Source organism: Aethalodelphis obliquidens, unplaced genomic scaffold (assembly GCF_003676395.1).
Source record: "Aethalodelphis obliquidens isolate GAN/ISIS:26980383/991018 unplaced genomic scaffold, ASM367639v1 scaffold10, whole genome shotgun sequence".
Classification (NCBI taxonomy): domain Eukaryota; kingdom Metazoa; phylum Chordata; class Mammalia; order Artiodactyla; family Delphinidae; genus Aethalodelphis; species Aethalodelphis obliquidens.
Window position 1 is genome coordinate 38,656,770 of NW_020837954.1, and position 20,784 is coordinate 38,677,553.

A 20,784-nucleotide genomic window follows, 5' to 3' on the forward strand; every position below is an offset into this window, starting at 1 on the left:
ACAGTATGGTACTGGCACAAAAACAGAAAGATAGATCAATGGAGCAGGATAGAAAGCCCAGAGATAAACCATGCACATATGGTCACCTTATCTTTGATAAAGGAGGCAAGAATATACAGTGGAGAAAAGACAGTCTCTCCAATAAGTGGTACTGGGAAAACTGGACAGCTACATGTAAAAGAATGAAATTAGAACACTCCCTAACAGCATACCCCAAAATAAACTCAAAATGAATTAAGGACCTAAATGTAAGGCCAGACACCATCAAACTCTTAGAGGAAAACATAGGCAGAACACTCTATGACATAAACCACAGTTCGCGTATTTAGATTGATTCTGTGCTTTGTCTCCTGATGACTAAGTCACTCAGGGTACTAACTGCCTCCTGGCCTGGGAACAAGAGAGAACAAGGAGCTGGAAGTGGAGAAAGCCATTCTTCTGCCTTTCTTCACAGGTCGTGCCGCATGAACGGCAGTGTCATGTTGGTCAGTGACTCTTGCTGTAAAACTGTTGCAGGAAGGGAGATCCCTTCCAGGGCCCAAGAATGGGCTCTTGTCTAACATCTGGAAGTGAATTGTCCGAGGAGACACACATGCTCACGGAGCAAGAGCTTTATTGGGAAGGGATGCCTGGATGGAGAGCAGGAGGGTAAGGGAACCCAGGAGAACTGCTCTGCCACGTGGCTTGCAGTCTCAGGTTTTATAGTAATGGGGTTAGTTTCTGGGTTGTCTCTGGCCAATCTTTCTGACTCAGGGTCCTTCCTGGTGGCACGCGCATCACTCAGCCAAGATGGGTTCCAGAGCGAAGGATTCTGGGAGGGTGGTAGGACATATGGACTGGTGTCTCCTCTCTCCTTTTGACCTTTCCAGAATTCTTCTGGTTGGTGGTAGCTTGTTAGTTCTGCGTTCCTTACCAGGACCTCCTGTTGTAAGAGAACTTATGCAAGTGGTTACTATCTTGCCCGGCCAGGGCGGGCAGTTTCAGTCAGTGGTTTCCCTAACAAAACCAGCCTCAGGGCACTGGGTGGTGTGGGAGCAATGGTGGTCAGTGACACAGATGGGGAAGGAGATCTCAGTGTCGGTTGCAGGGCTGGGCCATGTGCTTCAGAGACTGTACAGGGGGAAGGGAGCACAGGATGCATGAACTGGGACTGAGTTTTGTCCTAAAGACCTTTGAAATCTTCGTGAAGAGAATAGAAGACACATACGGAAAATCACAGTAAACCCGGATTTTGAAGAGTCCATAAATGAGCCTTGGGTTTTGCAAGATGCAAGACTTGGATACAGCTTTAGGGCAGATGGTTACTTGGTTCTGGGAAAACCAATGTAATGGCCCATTTAATTATGCAAATGTGGGAATACAGTGGCTGGAAGAGAAAAGTTCTCTGGGTGGTAAAGTGAATGAGTGTATTTGTTGTTGGAGTCTGATACAGGTCTCCGCTATGCTTTCTTAGGAAAAACTGGATTTGCTGAGAGAGAATTTGGCCTATGCCAGGCTGATGCCCCATTGAAGCTAGCTTATGTTTTTGCATAGCTCACCGTAGATGATGGGCCTGCTCTTGCAAGGGTTTTATTGGTACCCTGGGCACAAGCAACACAGATTTGGGGAGATTCCGCTAGGGGCCCAGCCATACAGGCTGCTCTGGCATCTCCAGGAGAGACCCCCCTTGGCAAGGACATTGGCATCCCCTGATGGACACCATTAGCAATAAGGCTTTTTTGAGGGGCTTCTCTAGTATCAAACATTCAGTACACTAGGCACTGGAGTTCTTACCCTGAGTCTATGCCCCCTAAGAGGTCAGTGAGGAGAATTCAGAGACTCTATGTACTTGAATGAAAAACATTTTAAAAAAAATTTTACTAATTTCTAAATGAAATACAGCATTTCCTTCAATAATGATGTAGGCAATAAACTGCAATAGTCTTAACAGAACTTATGACTTTGTTACCAATAAAAATCACAGATATTTTCTTATCACTTTGCTGTTGTTCCTGTTATCTTAAAATCTTTTTTATGCTCATCACTGCTTCAAAGCTACAGTAACTGTTAGATCTGCCACTAGAACCTTCTAGTTGGGATTAGGTAATAGAATCATTTGTTGGGTGGCTTTCACTGGATCAGATTGAATCCTTGGCTTAGGCCATCCTGAAGGACATCAGTTATTGAACTGTTTGGGCAACATAAAATACCTATACTATATTTTTAGCCAATGCACCTATCTTGAACACAACTCATTTTACCAGTGAAAACTAATATCTAACCTATACTATGCTAACTAACAAGCCCTCGGTGTTATTATAGATAAAGGTAGTTGAAGTTGTTGTGGTATCCCTCTCTTGTTAGAGTGTTTTTTGCTTCGAGTTCTGCTTAGGGTCTCTTTTCAGATGCTATTCATCTCTGAAGAGTACATCTCTTTCTGGGGACTCCAAATGTTAATAACTGCTCCAACAGTGGAGGTGACACATTTGTCATGTTAACTATGCTGAAATATTTTAAATTAAATGACAGCAATATAACACAAATCAAGGCTGACCCAGAGGTTTGGTAGGAATTGTAGGTTATCTGGCACTTAGTGAATACTTGTGCTTCTCTTGAGTAGCTAAACATCAAACTTCTCCTTGAATTTACAGTTGAAACCATTTGGGAGATAGCACCAGGTATATGGGCTCATATATGGGTATATGAATCCCTTGGTCATGGGTAGACAGCCTCCAGGGCAGGTTTGGCAAACTCTATAATGCCGGGTCATTAGAAAAAGAGTATCCTAAAAGCAGGAGACCACTGCTGCATCCCCTTGCCCTTTCTTTGGAAAGAAGCGCATTATTTCACGGAAAGCGGATAAATGCTGAGTGGCTGCCTTACCTTGCTCTTAGCTCTGTATTTCAAGTGTCCTATTCCCAAAGGTGCCAGATCTAGCTAAAAATAGCCAAGACATTGAACCCAAGAGCAAGAGAATGCTAAGTTTCACCACCTTTGGTATCAGTTTCAAATGTAAAGAGGTTCAACGCCCTTTAGCAACTAGAACTACAGGACTGTTTTCTCCCCTTTGAAATTGAACTGTATTTTGACCAGAAAGAAAAAAAATTATTTAAAGCCTTAGTATTATTAATGCAGGAAAGGACTACAAGGAGCATTTGGTCCAAGTTCCCCATTTTAACAGATGAGGAAACAAAGGCCAAGCAAGATAACTTAATAGCTACATAGCAGGCATGCTGACCAGTCTGAGAAGATCTTCCTTTAACACAAAGCTCTAGTCCCTACTGAGATGAGACAGTGGGAGATGATGGAATTGAATCTTCAGAGCAAGCACGTGTGCACATACTAGCAATAACACTCAGAAAATGCAATGGGAAAAATATCTCACTTATAGTAGTAGAGAAATGATAAAATTGTCTAGTTAGATTTTTCCTTCATTTCATCCACAAAAATAAATTCTAGATGGATTAAAGATCTAAATGTAAAGAAAAAAACAAGTTGATAAAGGTTCTTGAAGAACAGATAGGTGAATATTTTTATGATATTTGGGTAGAATGAATGACCTTCCTAAGCAAGACACAGAATCCAAAATCATAGGAGAAAAGATGTACAGATGTGATTGAATAAAAATTAAAAACCACTGTAAACCAAGGCAAATAAGAAGCAACAGAGTAAGAGGAAATACTTGCAACATATATTACAAGCAAAAGGTTAATATCCACAATATATAAAACTTTTCAACAAATAAATACAAAAAATAAAAATAATTCAATAGGAAAACGGACAAAGGACATGAACTGGCCAATCACATAAGTTTCAGAACCATCTAGGCAAGAGTATTAAATCATAGGCAAGGGATGGTCTTCAGGGAAATGGGCTTTCCAGAAAACTGAAAAGGTATAGGCAGAGCTATTATTCAGGGAAAGCCAGCCTTAAATTTGTTTCAAGAACCAGGAGAGTTCAAGTTGGATAAACCTTTCCTTAGACAGAAATATGGCTTGTGTGTATAAGGGGACAAAAACTCTGAGTATGGAAAGTTTAAGGCATAGTCAGACTTGAATTTTTCTACAGCTGGCTTGACTCCCCTTGTAGGTGTGGTGTGCCCCACCCCGAGGCCTGGGGCCAGGGTAAGATGCACTGAGACATCCACCTTTGCTCCATGTGGCCACCCCACTGCTGATAAGACTGTATATCACTGGCCAATTAAATCCAGACTTTAATTTTTTTTCTACATTGGGTGTGTGTGTGTTTTGTGTGTTCCCTTCCCAACAACTGGTAAGTACCTGAAATGCTGCAATGTTTATTCTAATTAATATAAGAAATTTAGTTCAAAATATGATACATCTATTTTTGTCTAAATGAACAGAACAAATGAAAATACCCATAATATCCAGTGCTGGCAAGAGGTGAGGCCAAGTAAATGCCAACAAGCTGTTGGTAAGGATGGTATTTTAAATATTTATTTATTTAGGCTGCGCCAGGTCTTAGTTGCAGCATTGCAGGATCTTTTTTAGCTGTGGCACACGGGCTCGTAGTTGTGTCGTGCAGACTTCTTAGTTGCGGCATGCAAGTAGGATCTAGTTCCCCGTCCAGGGATTAAACCCTGGCCCACTGCATTGGGGGCATGGAGGCTTACCCACTGGACCACTAGGGAAGTCCCAGTAAGGATGTTATTAATAAACCATTTGGGGGCCAGTTTGGCATCGTCTCTTAAATACCAAATGTAGTTTTCCCGTTGACTTAGCAATTGTAATTCAGGAATATGTGCATATGCTTAAGCCAAGTGGATAAAGATTTTATTGAAGTATTATTTTTATTGAAAATCAGAAGCAATAAATGGCATTAATAAGAAAATGATTAAATAAACGGGAGCATGTCCATGCTCAGTATATATTCTTCTGGAAGCAGGTCTTGTGACTAGGATTCAAGTGCAAGATGTTTGGGGAGTGTAAGTAGGGAACTGGGGAAGTGATGCAGGGAAGGACAGATGGCCAGTAAAGGGTGTGTTATTAAGCCAGTGAGTGACTAAAGTTTAATCTTTCAGGAAAACTCTGAAGGTAGTGCAAAGCATGTGACTTGGAATTATCCTAGCCAATGAGCCAGGGAGCTGGGGTATTTATACTCCTACAACTTTTAGTCATTGTTGAAGCTGTCTCCCAGAGGGACATTAATTCTCAAATACTTCCACTCAACCATCCATTGGCAAATTGGTTTCAGTGGCTGGAGGGAGCTACCCAACAAAGGAGGAGGTACTGCCCATTGGCAGTCAGGCTGTAATGTGTGGAAATGATAAGGGTTTCCAAAGGGATATGAGTGGATCATGGACAGTGTCTGCTACATATGCTAACAAATGCGAAGAGGCCATTGAAAAGAATGAGGCAAACCAAGGAGCAAATAAATATATCGTATACTCTCACTTTTGTAATAAAAATACACATCACATAGTCCACAGTGGTTACCTCTAAAGAGAACAAAGTAAAGGAAAGGATGGAGTTTTAAAATTTTATTTTATACCTTTCTGCCATTTCTTTGTTTTACAAGCCTATAGAATTTTTTAAAATTAAAAGAAATAAGGGAAAAATGAGGAAACACATTCATGACGTAACCAGGAAAAGATGAAGAAACTGAAAAAGAGCATGTAGCTAGGAACAAAAAATACATTCACTAATTCAGTCACTCAACATATTTTTATCAAATGCCTTCTATGCAGCAGGCTGCATACTAGATTAGATACTGGCTAAAGTGGCCAGTAAAGACTTTGCCAACTGATGTACTAATCTTGCTGATCCAAGAACCTCTCATGAGTTCCTGGCATTGGTGGAAAGTGTTATTTTTTTTCCTTGAAGAATCCATCCCGTTCCCAGTTCTGAAGCTAAATATTCATGCTCTTGAGAGATTTCTGAAGTTGGTCCTTTTTAAAAAGGGAAAGCACAGAGCTTTGGAATACATGTGGAGATGCTTTTAAAAGTGAAAAAACACTAATGCATAGTATAGGGTTAGCCAAAACCCAATAAATTGTGATTTTTTTCATATGTATCCTGAATGGAAGTGAAGTGTTCATTGACAGATACACAGGGTGGTGGCTCTTTCACCCACCTGAGAATTTTAAATGTTTTTTCTGGATACATGACTCTTGTGCTAAGTGGTTATGCTATTGGGGTTAGCAAAGTCTTTTCTGGGGAAGAAAAAAAAAGACTGAATCTCCTTTCCCTGAAATCATATATACCGACTCTATGAAAAAGAAGAATGTACATAGAGGGCCCCTTTTAGCTCCCAAACATTGACCTCCATAACTTTTGTTCCTTCTTATCTAAAGCCTTGAGAACCATTGAAGAGGTGGTATCAGTGTGACTTAGGGTGAATTGCTTCAAACTCTTTGTTTTCAGCTTTCTCATTTGAAAGGTGGAAGAATAGTAGACAATTATAGGGATGGTAGAGGACCAGAGGTAGAAAGTGGAGCACGCAGTGCAGGGCACAAAGCAAGTGTTCCATTAGCGTTAGCTTCTGTCCTTCCCACTGGCAAGACCTGTCTCCCCCTGCACCTCTCCTAACCTTAGTGAAAGACTGTATAAAAGTAGCTGGTGAATGAATATTGTTCTACCTCCTGATGAGATCTCTGTGTCATTGTAAGGTGACCTGCGATGATTTCCAGTCTCCTGTGTCCCCACCTTTGTGTAATCCCCTGTGCTTGAACCACAGGGAGAGCCTGTGACTTGCAAAGGTCATGGGATGTCACTCCCTTGATTAGTTTCCATTATATGGCAAAGTGGAGGGATTCTTAATGTAATTAAGGTCCAAAGTCAATTGATTTTTGAATTAATACAAAGGGAGATTATCCTGGGTGTGTCTGATTCAATCAGGTAGAAGCCCTTTAAAGAGGACCTGGGCCCTCCCTGAAGTCAAGAAACTTTCTCTCTGTTGCTGGCTTTGAAGAAGTAAGCTGCCGTGTGGTGAGAGGGCCACTGGAGAGGATCTCACTGCAAAGAGCTGAAGGTGGCCTCTAGGAGCTGACAGTAGCCATCAAGGAGATGGGGGCCTCAGTCCTACAGCTGCAAAGAGGTCAATTCTACCAACAACCTGAGGTAGCTTGGAAGTGGATCTTGCCCCAGTCAAGCTTTTGATGGACTGTAGCCCCCACCAACACCCAGATTTCAGCCTGGTGAGACCCTAAAGCAGAGAACCCAGCTAAGCCAGCCCTGGACTCCTGACCCACAGAGACTGTGAAATAATGACCGTGTGTTGTTGTAAGCTGCTGATTTTGTGATAACTTGTTACACAACAGTAGACCACCAGTACAATTTCCCTCTAGCTCTTCTGCTTTATACTGAGATAATAAAGAGGATGGTGAGGATAATGAAGGAATGGGGGAGGGGGAGGAGGAGAAACACGAAACATTTATTGAACAGTTATTATATGTCAGGCACATTAGTACATGGTCCTGAAAGGAGATAAATGGGACACTCAAGTGGTAAAATAGGGAGAATCTAACAAAAGGACTATATACAGAAGTATGCATAGGGTTAGGGTGCCCAACAAGGGATGCTGAGGCCATGAGCATCTCTAGGTGTGAAGGTCTAAGGTGAGAAAGCAGAGTTAATGGAACCTTTAGAGAGCTTAGCTACAGGACAGGGCTGCCTGACAGGAGCTGGGGATGGAGGTAGAGGTATACAGCCTCTATTGAAATGGTGGCCCACCATTGTGAAAGCCAGGGGAATAAATACCATGGGTTCTTATTCCTCTGATTAGTTATTCTTCTACTAGTATCTCCCCTTTGGCTGAATCCAACCAGAAGCCAGAGGACAAAGGACACTTGGTGATACAGGCTTAGAGGTCAGTCTCTAAGGCTCAGTCTCAGGGCACAGAGCAGGGATGAAGAAAGGGGTGGAGAATGCAACTGGGTGGGTTTATTATGGAGAGTAATAAACCCTCATGGATTAGCTCATTGATTTTGGCACATGAAGACTGACGCGTGGAGATGTTACATAATGTGCCCAGGGTAAGAGGATCAGTAGGTGGTAGAACTAGGACTGGAACCTAAGGCATATCTAGTCCCAGAGCCCGAACTCTTGACCACTCCAAATACAGTCCTTAGGACCCTTTGTGCCTGCTGCCTTTCTATTCTGGGCTTTCCTCTGGAGCCAGGAAGTTCCTTCCACTCTCAGCAGCAGTGCAGGCTTGAGTACCTCTTTCTTCACCGTGGCCACCTTCATTTCATCAAAGTCAGGTACCAGCATCTTGCTTGTGGGTGGCCAGAATAGGTCCTCCACAATCAACCTGTGTGACCAGATGAGGGGAGAAACAAACCTTTGCTCATGAAATTTCCAGCCTAGTTGTTCAGGACCAACAAGAACAGAAAACTCTCCAATATTTCAAGAAACATGGATCAAAGCCTTTGACATTTTCTCCCAGTCATCCCCAAATTACTTCGAAGTGTTTGTTCACACCTGGCAGGAGGGCAGGAGAGGGAGCTTCAAAGCCATCTGGGGAGACTTCCTCCTCTGAAGAGGTGATGAATTCAGCTATTTCAGGAGCAAGAATATAGATGTGACCCTGGCTCAGCTCAGAGTAGCGGCCTAGAATTCCCACCAATATCAAGAAGGAAGGAAAAGGAAAGTTAAAAAGAAAACCTCTCAACATAGTTCATAAACCTGCCAAATGCTTAATTAGCTTCTCTATAGGTCCACTTCCCACTTTCTTCCAGAAAGTGTCCTGGTAGGACAGCAAGGATATAGGATTTGGGGGGACAGAGGGCTTGGTTCTGGTCCCAGCTCAGCCTCGTATTAGCTGGGTGACCCTGAGCAAGTCATTCATTCAGCAAACTTTTATTGAGGGCTTTATCCTTGAGAAGTGCAAAGATGAAAGACACAGTTTTTGCCCTCAGGGAGCACACAGAAAATTGAGTAGAAAATGATATATAAACAAATAACGATATCCCATTGTGATAAATGCTAAGGTAAGGTCCCACCAGGGGTGCCCGGAGAAGGGGAACCTAGCTCAGCCTGGAGGGGCTGATCTACTAAGCTCTCTGAGTTTCCATCCCTCAGCTGTGAAATAGAGAGGTTTTATGTGTTTGTGAGGGGAGCTAATACGTTATTCATTCATTTAGTGCTGGACACTGAGAGGAATGCAAAGCTGTATAAGACTCAGCTCCCACACGAAGCCCCATCAGTGACTTGCACCTGTCTCTGTGAGAGGGGGAAGAAAACCAGCATGGCCCTCAAGCCCTTGCTCAGGATACTTGTGAGGAGGAGCTCTTGCCTCTCGCTGCTCCTGCCTCAGTTTCCTACACATTATGTGCTTTCTTGACTATCCATATGTTTCTGGTGTCCTGTCTCTGTAAATACGCTAAACTGAGAGAGGTGAGGTTTACTGGATTGGCAGAAGCAGAGCTGCTTGACAAAGGGAGTCAAAACTCAGCTGGCTCGAGACCCAGAACAAGGAGGACGGGAGAGAGTAGAAGGGAGGGAACCGGAAAAGCTAGAAGCAAATTAGACCAGCTCCCGCGAGAATCCAAGGCCTGGCCTGTGCCTTGGTGGCTCCAGAAGTTCAGGACAGATTGGCTTTTCATGAGGATGAAGAAAAGCCAGCAGAACTGTTTCTTATTAGCAGCCAGATTATTTTAGCAAAAGTTCTGCCTTCTAAGGAGGTAAAACTCAAGATGTAATTAGGAAGTGAACACAGACTTCTTGAATAACTCGGGAGATGATACCGCTGCTTGCAAAGGCGTATGCTTTTCTTCAAAGGCAAGTCTAAAACGGCATTTCTCATTCATGAATTCCCGTCATTCATTCATTAAGTGCTAGGCGCTGAGAGGGATGCAACTTCGTACAAGACTCAGCTCCTGCCTTCAGCTTTATTCTAGGGAACGTTTATTGAGCACCTACTATGTGCCCGGCACTGGACCCCATCCTAGAATCAAGAATAAATAAGAGCACAATTTCTTACCTCAAGGAGCTTATAGTCTAGTGGATTTGCTAATAAAATGTCTTCCCACTTAGAATATTCTAAACACTGACTTGAACGGATAGTATATATTTTTCTCTCCTGTGATTCTGTCAGTTCTTTGGCCCTTGTTGGGAGAATAAATCTTCTGGATTTATTCTAGAAGCTCACCAGTTCGGCTCTGAGCTCGCAGTTATTTGTGACTGAGAGAGAAAAAAAATGGTCTGTTCCCTATCTCTCTCCACAGGTTTAACAATGCACCCGGCTGCATCAGGAACATCCAGTTTGTTCTCCAGATGAGGTGTTACACACTCTGAGTCATTTTTCTGGCTTTTGAAAAAGCTCAGTTCAACCCTCCAATTTCCTACCTTTCTCTTCCACCTGCCTTGTTTAATAATTAGGCTATTTAATAAAAGCTTTTGATGAAGAGTTGGGGAGGAAGATGGTGATTGTTCCGGTTTACAAGTGCCTGGGGAATAGAGCAGCTACCTCTGCCAGAGTCATCATGTTCTGGGTCATTCCCTGGACATCATGCTGAGTGAAAAGGCCAGAGGCCTTTCTCACTTCAGGGCCCAGACATGGCTAACCGGGGGTCATTCTGTCTCCAAGGGCCCTGCCAAAGAATCAAGTTTGGTTCCTGTCTCCAAGACGCCATGTTGTTCCTGCTCCTGACTTTTCATTGCATATACTTACTTGGAACTTCTACTAACAGCAGACGAGTTCAAGTACACACTGGGTTTGGAGGGTAGAGAGCAGATCAGACTGGGTGAAGGTAAGGAAAAAACTGCAGGTCAGCTTATAATGAGGCAGAAGAGTCCAGAGGTCTCACTGGAGGAACACATTTCAGTAGGAGGGCACTCAAGGCATGGATTTGAGCACAATAAGTGACAAGTCCCTGCAGAGAGAGGGAGAGAACATGACACTGAGAGGCTACATAGCTTGGGGAGGAAGAGCACTGGTTTTGGAGTGATCGAGATGTCAGTTCAGATTCCAGCTCCACCATTTACTAGCCGTACGATCTTAGGCAAGTCAATTAGCCTTCTCAAGCTTCAGTTTCCTCATCTGTAAAATGGAACTAATAATCTTGTACAGTCATTGTGAGAACTAGGAATAAAATAGATCAAGTTACTGGCGTGCAATAGGCCCTCAGTAAGTGGCGTCTGTAATTATTTACTGAGCGCTTTTAAAATACTAGGTACTAGGTACCTTATATAGTAGGTTGGGGGCATATGTGTAGAAAGTGGTTTGACCAGTAGGACTGACCAATGTATTATCCCAGGAGATTTTCCTTGGGTTGCCAGGCAGTGGGCTAGCTCCCTCTTTCTCCAACAGGGGGACCGGCTGTACCCAATCTCAACTTCCTGTGGGACCAGGAGACCTCAAGCTGGGCATTTCAAGCACTTCCCTAAGCAATGGGCCCCTAAGCTCATACTGCTTAGTGTCTGAACCCCAAGATATTTACCCCCTCAGCACAGCCCCTCTCAAGCTGACCTATGAAAAGGAAGAGCAACAAGTGATTCCTCCTTAGGAGTGCTGCTCCAGAGCACATCCAGCCACACCCCACCCGACCCTGCCTCTCTGCAGGATCCAGAGAGAACAGAGGATCTGCGTACCTGCCCCTTTTATGAGCGTCACCTGCACCAGTGATGCTACTAGTACTGAGTCCTTTGCCAGAGCAGAAAGCCAGTCTCTACTCAGAAACAGCAACTCTAAATGCTGTATGAAAATATCATGCTATGATACAATTATTTCACATGGTCCTGTTGGGGTGCAGAGGAGGGACATCTAATTGCCTTTTGGAGAATGTGCTACTTGAGCTAACTTTGAAAGAAGAGTTGGCTGGGCAGATGTGGGGAGGGACATTCCATTCAAAGGGAATAGCAAAGCGTGGAGGTGAGAGAGGAAGTCTGAGGAGTTCTGCTTGCTCAGTTACAAGGAGTAGCGATGTGACACATGATGCTGGGAAGGTAGACACGTCTTTGAGGCTTGTGCTGAGAAACTGGAATTTATTTTGGAGGTAATGGAGAGTCACAAAAGTACCTGGGGCAGATGTGCAGTTTAGAAAGATCATCTTGCAAGCTCTGTGAAGCGTGATTTTGGAGGAGCAAGACTAGAGGCAGTTGCAACAACCCAGGGAAGAGCTGATGATTGCACAGACCAGGGTGGAGCAATGGGAATAGAGCAGAGAGGATTGAGAGAGAGGATTATAGTCATAACATGTTAGGATTAAAAGAGAATTTAGGAGTCATTAGTTCTTTCTTTCACAGCTGAGGAAATTGAGGACTAAAGAGATTGTATAACTTCTTGCAAATTGAATCTCCTTGCACCCAAACCTCCTTTTTCTAGGGAATTTCCCAGATGGCTAGGAAGACCTGTCATGTCTTTCAGGGTCCGCTTCCCTAGGTATGGTATTCTTGGTCTTTGGAAGTGTAAGGGTGGGATAGGTGGCTGACTTCTAATGAAGATTACGTTAGAAAAGGGAAGGGAGCGGACTGTGGCCGTCTCTTTCCTTCTCCTGAGTGTCTCTCAAAGCTTCCTTCATTTTTGAAGGATGTGGGGTTTATTTGCAGAACTGCAACCTCTTGTGTTAGTTTGTTTGTAGAAGGATTGACAGTGTTACTTCCTGGCAAACAAAACACACCCAATTTGTTCACAGTTGTGACGAATGCATAGGAGTAACCCTACAATGTACACAAAGAAGCAGAAATTCTATCTGATGCAGTGAATGTGGGATATCAGCAAAATCTGATTGGTCGCCTGGTGTGCTCTGACAACCAAGCTTTCAGCATCCTTTCTAGAGAGTGTCACTTGAGATGTGTATATGAAATAGTCCTGTGATATAGGTATTATTGGGCACATTTAACACAGAGGGAAACTGAAGCCCAAAGAGCCTAAGATCATGCCTGTGGACACAAGTAAGTAAGCAGCAGAGCTGGGGTTCAAACTCACAAGTGCTCGATTCGTATTCCCTATTTTTCCCACTCCACCTGTTTACCTTCCTGGAAGTTGGTGCAGGACTTGCCATCGTTTTCTCTTTTAACCCTAATGTGTGCACATCTACGGCTGTATGATTAGTTGATCAGAGAGAGGGTATGTACAGCCTTATATTTTTGATCCTCTGACTTAAGCATGGACTGAACTACCCATGGATGAGTTTGAGTTGTTCTCAGAAACAGATGTCCTTCAACAACACAGCTGTCATGCTAGCCCTCTGCAACATGGGGTTTGTACAGGGCCAAGGGGACAAAACTACTGGAGTGGGGTCCTGGCCTTATCAGAGTCCTCCCTTTTAAGGCCAATTTGCCAAATATAGTACAATCTACACGTTTAACAACAACCACTTCTCTTCCCTTAAGTGAGGGTGGGAAAAAGAAATGCTAACACCAATTAGCTTTTTTCTTAAACATACCTTGTTATAATGTTCTTTAATTATAAAATATCATATATTATAAATATTATAAATATATTGGTTTGGCCAAAAAATTCATTCGGTTTTTTTCTATAAGCTGTTATGGAAAAATATCTATAAAATTAACAACGTAAAATAATAATATTCATTGTAAAATTGTATATATAAACATTTGAATATATACTCATATACATGTATCTATATATTTGCATATGTGAGTATAGATACAATGAGTAAAGCTATCTGTGTGTGTACATATATAGGCATAACCATATTTCTTTTGCACGAATGCGCTCACGATGTACAAACTATCCTGCAATTTTCTTTTTTTCAGTTATCAAATGAACTGAATTTCTTTGTAAGATCATACTGACGGGTTTCTCTGACCCAGTGGTTGTGGGGAACGTCAGTACCCCCACTGTTTCCTGATTGCTCCTGACACCTGCTCATCTTGATAAGGCCTGTATGTAACCAGATCAAATAATATCATGTATCTGAGAGCTCTTTACAAATATAGGGTGCTGTACTCATATTAGTTATCAAAATACCATATGTAATGTGAAGATACATTTATATAGGAATGGATTGGATGCTTCTCATAGTGTTCTTGTGCCATAGCTAGGGGAGAACGTTTGCACTTTGGGCCGGGAGAAGAGCAGACACTGAGGTTGATAATGTATTTGGTCCTGCCTGCTGTCAAGTGCTCACCGTGGAAGGAGTTGTTAGCCCCCTCTGGGCCTTGCTTCTGGTCACCTTTGTCCCCCGAACCACCTGGGTGATTGATCTGAGGAAGTTTCCCAATCACATCTATTTCACCAAATAAGGCGACAGCCACAATGGGAGCAGAGATTTCTTCCAACCTCTCCTGGGAGCCCGGAATCTAAGGACGGTTGACTTGGTGGAGAACAAGGGGCACCTTTTAGCTCTTTAAAACACCCCTCAAAAAACTCCAAGTCCCTTTTTGGTTCAGTTTAACGTTTCACTTCTCCCTGCTTCCAGCTGACAGTTGGAGAAAAACCAAATTGGTGGTTGGGTGGTTGGGGTTTTTTTTAACCTAATGACAAGCCTGGCTTAGAACTGCTCAACCATTCTTCAGCTCCCAATACTGTAGGCCTATAGATAAACAGGCATGTATATAATCATAATCTACTTTTGTTTACTTCTCCCCAGATGGAAGTCCATTAATTTCCCAATATATTTTACAGAATGACTTGCCTGTTTCCAGCATTGGGAAGATATATTAATTCTTAGTTCTGAAATGTTTAAGTTAGAAAATAATAGGAAATAGAAGAAATAGAAGGACTGAGATGACTCATTTATCTCAGATGTTCACCCTAAACTACTTCAGAAATGCCAGCAATGAATTAAAACCAGAATTCCAGAGGAATGACCTAAATCCTACTTCACCAGAGACACTCTTCAAGTTCCTTAGCAAAAGTTGCAGTTTATCTCTAGAATGGAGGAGGCTGATGATGGCTTGAGTCAAGTAGCATGAACTTAGCTCCAACTGGTCTGGGGATAACGAATCAATATTGTCTCTCTATGGGCAGAGACCTCTTTAGAAGATGACAAAGGGAAGGCACAGTCAAGTATAAGACACTGATTTCCTGTGATATGTTAGTGCCGAGAAGGAGAGCTGGCTTGGATAAAGAGAAAGATCTTTTCTTGCTCACTGAATTGTAAACCAAATCTGCTCCTCTGCTTGTTCTGCGGTGCTCCTCCTACTTTAATCTTTCCCTAAGCACAAATGAAATGGCCCTACAGAGATCCATCAATAGCTGCCCCATCTTGTCTTTGATCATGGGGTCCTCCCCACAGGCGTCCGAGTTTTCTAGAAGGTGATCTGAAGCCTGGGGATCCCACCATGCAATGGATATAAAGACTAGGGTTGTGGTTGAGTCAAAAACCAGGGAAAAGATAAAATTCAGGTCAAGGGACAGAAAACTTCTTCGTTGAAAGATTAATAAAACTTCATATTTAACTAGCAACTGCAGGGAAGAAACTAATCTTACATCGTAATAGATGTTGTTGATAATGTTAATTACCTCCTTGGAAGCCACCAAGAAGTGGCTTTCAATTTTATGCATTTATTGTCCAAGTTGTAAATTTGGTCTTGGAGTGAACAGGTAGTAAAAGACTTGAGAAGCTTAATAAGGAAGGTTATTTACTTTGTGTATAAATGAAGAGAAGGTTTTGAGTGAATAAAGATTAAGAGACACAGAGAGAGAGACTGACTAACCCTAACCCCGGGCTGGTACCTTAGGTGAGCCCTCCATAGGGTGTTGGTGAAGGTGGTCTCAGAGGCAGCACTGGCTCTCAGTCTTGTGTATGCAGACCTCCGTTTTATCAGTCCACTTGGCAGTGAGCAGGCTCTAGTAGGGTTGACAGAAAAAATACAGGGCAGTCAGTTCTGAGTTCGATAGATAACAATGAATATTTTTTTAGTATAAGTATTGCCCCTGCAATATTTGTATATCTATTTGCTAAATCTGGCAACCCAATCTAGGAGGCTTCCATTAATTAACTCACCAGAGACTTATTTATAAGTCAGAATGCCAGTGTGTGGATTTTCAGGGCAGGGTACACCTTTCCACATAATAGAGTCCTTGCGCCTACTGTCTGTACCACTGTCCTTTAGGTGTTTGGAAAACCAAGTTTGCCATGGTTGGTGAATCCCACCTCGTAGTAAAGTGGTAAAGCAGGCTCACGGGCTGTGCATCCAGGCTGCAGTAGAACATGGGAACCCTGCGTGTTTGACTACAGGGACACCACCCAGAACCTGGAATAGCAATCCAGTCAGACACAGTGTCTCTCTCTCCCCCCAATAGTGTTGCAATAATGTTGGGCTTAAACTCTCCTTTTTCAATATTTATTTATTTTTATTTATAGTTATTTATTTTTTTTGCGGTATGCGGCCCTCTCACTGTTGTGGCCTCTCCCGTTGCGGAGCAAGGCTCCGGACGCGCAGGCTCAGCGGCCGTGGCTCACGGGCCCAGCCGCTCCGCGGCACGTGGGATCTTCCCGGACCAGGGCACGAGCCCGTGTCCCCTGCATCGGCAGGCGGACTCTCAACCACTGCGCCACCAGGGAAGCCCTTCAATATTTATTTAAAAAAAATTTTTTACAAGTCACCAAAATCTTACTCCTCATCATAGACATGCTGCCATTTCCAAGATATCTGCTGACTCTGCTGATTAAATCAATTTATATTTTGAGGGAGTCTTGCTAGATGTCTTTTGAGGTTTAGGAAACTTGATAGTCTTAACTAGTAGATGTTAATTTTACAAGATAGTTTCAGGTACATACATATGTGTCTTTGATTTTCTAAAACAGAATAGTTTTCATCTCAGACTCCCCTTCTGTGCGATGCAGAAAAATTAATCTAGGAACGACCAAGGAGATTAATTCACACTCACATTCTCTCCCTTGCTCTACTTTAGATGGAATCTCAGTGGGATCGGAGTGAGAGAGGGGGGACCATGTAACACCATGTGCTCTGTGTTGGTAGCTCCCAAGATGAGTAGCTGCCCCATCTCGTCTTTGATCATGGGGTCCTCCCCACTGGCGTCCAGAGTTATCCTCAAAGGTGGCTGCGTGCCCATCCGGTTTGCTTAGCTTGTTCTGCCATCCATGGTTGTTCCTCCATGGTGTGACTCCTTCGGGCTGCTGGCTGTCACTCTCAGCTAACTTCTCAGAGTATGAGTAGGGTTCAGCTCCTCTCCCACACCTCTTTGGGGCCACAGGAAACAAGGCTGTCACTGAGTTCTCTTCCTTTATCACCTGTAAAGCCATCTCTTCTCTGTTGACCCCATATCAATGTGGCATAAGCACATCTGTGGAGTCAGCTGCCCTCCCTAGATAGGAAGTAGACACAAGCCTCCTCCATTCTCAGTTTCCTCAAAGCTCATCTGGTGTTCTACCCCCAACCACATTTCCCTCTCTTCTGAGGGGATTCACCCTGGGAAGAGGACAGGGGGCTGGGGCCTCTCTTGGAGACCACGCATCCCTACTGTCCAGGTAACCCTACTGGACTGCCTGAGGGCTGGTTATCTTGGGCGGTTCTTTTGGATCAGTCCTATTTGTCTACTGGTTAGGCTCAAATAGTTGTTGAAAGCTCAGAAAGTCCTTTCTCCCAAGTCTAGGTCTTGTGTTCAGTACTCTAATTTGAATATCAAAAGCTAAGCACTGACTTTCTTGCCATTCCAGCTGTAGCAGCATCACTTTTCCCTAGCCCAGGGCATGCCTTGGATGACACAGTGGGAGAGGACAGTGAAGTGTGCAGTGTTGATGGGTGCAAGGAAGACCTAGTTAATGTCTCACAATGTCCTTCTGCTGCACTGGCAGTGGACCTGTCACTGCACTCTGTGCCTTAGACCCACATAATCCTCAGAACAACCCCCCAAACTATTATCATTCTCATTTCCAGATGAAGAAGGGAAAGGTCGAGGAGAGGATAGGTACTTGTTCAAAGATTCCAGTTATAAGTGATGGGGAAAGAATTGAACTTAGGGTAATCTAATTTCAAAGCCTTCATTTAAAATCCTAACAATGGTCTCTTTACCTTGGTGAACCACTGACTCTCCAGGAGTTTGTTAAAAACAATTTTGATAAAGACCCAGTGCAGGAGATCCTGATCCAATTGATCTGCGATGGGGCCTGGTCGTCGTATTTTGAACTGTCTCTGTAGGTAATTCAGACGCACACCAAAGTTTGAGAGCTGGCTCTGTCACTTGTTAACTGTGTGATTTGGGACAAATTACTTCACCTCCCAGGGCCTCAGTTTCCTCATTTGTTAAATTGGGGATGGTGATACCCCCTACCTTCGTGTTACTGTGGGAATTAAATGAGTTTAGAATGAAAGCACTGGGAAGACTGCATGGCACGTAGTAAGTGCTTGATAAGCATTAAAGACGATTACTTTCTCTGCCTCTTGGCAGCAACTTACTTAACAAAACATCTTTCAGGAGCTCTATTTCCTGGACAGATTACATAAGAGAGTAATTGCCTGCATTTGCATAGATTTTTAATAGTTTGTGTCTCAGAAAGTGATTTTTTTTTTTAGCCTCTTTTCCCAAATCTCGGTTTATGCCAGATTTGGATCCCATGGTCTCCTGTCGTCCTAACCATCTGGAGGCCATATTTTGAAGGTAGGTTGAAATTAAGCCACGGATGTAATGACGATGGCAGGTCAAAGAGAAATAGGTCTATGAATCTTAACCTTGGTTGTAACTTAGAAATACAGAGAGAGCTTTAGACAACACCCAAGTCATATCCTAGATCAGTTAATATCAGAATCTTGGGGAATAGGGCCCAGCCATCAGTATATTTTAATCTCCAGGTGATCCAATGTGTGGCCATTGGGCCCCACCCTAGCTCTACTAAGTAGAAACTCTGGTGGTGGGACCCAGTAATCTGTGTTCTAATAAGCCTTCTGCAAACCTCAGGACCTTTGATGTGAACCATTTCATTATCCTCCGCATGTCCAGGTCTCTGTTTCTGCTTCTCTGTCCAGTAGGGACAAAAAGCAAGAGAGAAGATGTATTAACTCAGTTCCCTTAAGAAGGTGCAAGCGGGTCAGTACTGCCCTAGCCAGGCCTGCCCTAGTATGGGGCAATGAGGGTCCTTCAGCCTAAATGCCTGTATCTCAAGGGGAAGATGATCCAATTAAGAGAGGCCCCACTTTCTCAGAATGGAGACCATGTCAATATTTGCCTAAAATACCCCTTTTTTCCAATCCTAACTCTGCCCTGGAAGCTTCGCGGAGACCAATAACACGTAAACAAGTTCCACACCAACCCATCTGCTTCTCATTTCCTGCGGAATGCTAAAATGAGTCTTTTAAGGTTGCTTACGATATGTCCCTCTCCTCCTGCCCTGCCCCTGGGGCGCTAGCTCTGCGTCCTCAGACCACCTCAGGCCCTGCCTCCTCCTCCACCCGGGTCCTGTCTGCGCAGACTTGGCTTCACACGACGCTCACAGTTATTCCTGGCATTTGCTTTTTTGGCTTAGGGCACAGCCAATGATATCGTTTTCTTCTTCTGTTTAAAGCACTGTCTTCAGTCTCCTCCTTTGTCCCTTTCTCCTCTGGCAAGTGTAATGCTATTGACAATTGAAAGTGGCCTGGTTCCCTGGAGCCTGGTAAATGGCCCTGCTGCTAGAATTAGGGTGAGAGCCGTGGGCAGAAGTGAGAGCTGGGCTAACAGGACCTGCTCTCCCGGGGCTCCAACGCCCCTCTTGGGACCTCCCCAGCGTACTTGGGAGGTTGGAGTACTGGGTGGCGGGGGGAGGTTGGGGGGACCTGGAGTAAGTCTGAATTTCCTTCCTAAATTTGAGCAGTGACTCCATGTGACCTTAAACCACTTGTGGCTTTGCTCTCTTCTGTTTAGCTTCTCTTAAGTAGACCTTTGCCGGAGTGAGGCCCTATTCAGTTGCATACCTTATTTTACTGCACTTTGCTTTATTTCACTTCCAAGATATTGCTTTTTTTTTTTACACAAATTGAAGGTTTGTGGCAACCCCATATCCAGCAGGTCTATCGATGCCATTTTCCCAACAGCACTTGCTCACTTCGTGTTTCTGTGTCACATTATGGTAATTCTCACAATATTTCAACATTTTCATTATTATTATAGTTGTTTTGGTGATCTGTGATCTTTGATGTTACTATTGTAATGGTTTTGTGGTGCTATGAACTGTGCCCATGTAAGATGGTGAACTTAATCAATAAATGTTGTGTGTGTTCTGACTTCTCCACCAACCAGACATTCCCCATCTCTCTCCGTCTCCTCGGGCTTCCCTATTCCCTGAGACACAACAGTATTGAAATTGGGCCAGTCAATAACCCTACAATGGCATCTGAGTGTTCAGGTGAAAGGAGGAGTCCTACATCTCTCAATTTAAATCAAAGCTGGAAATGATTAAGCTTAGTGAGGAAGGCATGTTGAAAGCCGAGATAGGCTGAAAGCTAGCCCTCTTGCGCCCAACAGTCAGCTGAGGTGTGAGTGCAAAGGAAAAGTTCTTGCAGGAAATGAAAAGTGCTACTCCAGTAAACACATGAATGATAAGAAAGCAAAACAGCCTTATTCCTGATATGGAGAAAGTTTTAGTGGTCTGGATAGAAGATCAGACCAGCCACAACATTCCCTTAAGCCAAAGCCTAATCCAGAGCAAGGCCCTAACTCTCTTCAATTCTAGGAAGGCTGAGAAAAGGAAGCTGCAGAAGAAAAGTGTGAAGCTAGCAGAGGTTGGTTCATGAGGTTTAAGTAAAGAAGCCGTCACCATAACATAAAAGTACAAAGTGAAGCAGTACGTGCTGTTGTAGAAGCTGCAGCAAATTATCCAGGAGATCTAGCTCAGATCATTAATAAATGTGGCTACACTAAACACAGATTTTCAGTGTAGACAAGACAGCCTTGTCCTGGAAGAAGATGCCACCTAGGACTTTGTAGCTGAAGAGG

At 43.5% G+C, this 20,784-nt stretch overlaps 1 long non-coding RNA gene across 1 annotated transcript in view; it reads right to left on the reverse strand.

The window, feature by feature from the left end:
• Window positions 1–20,784, reverse strand: part of LOC113622872 (uncharacterized) — a 38,680-nt gene that overhangs the window by 8,605 nt on the left and 9,291 nt on the right. The window contains exons 2-3 of the long non-coding RNA XR_003433704.1: window positions 15,586–15,699; window positions 10,612–10,813 (exon numbers count right to left, since the gene is read on the reverse strand). This is a non-coding gene — a long non-coding RNA (uncharacterized LOC113622872). The remainder of the gene's footprint in view (window positions 1–10,611; window positions 10,814–15,585; window positions 15,700–20,784) is intronic.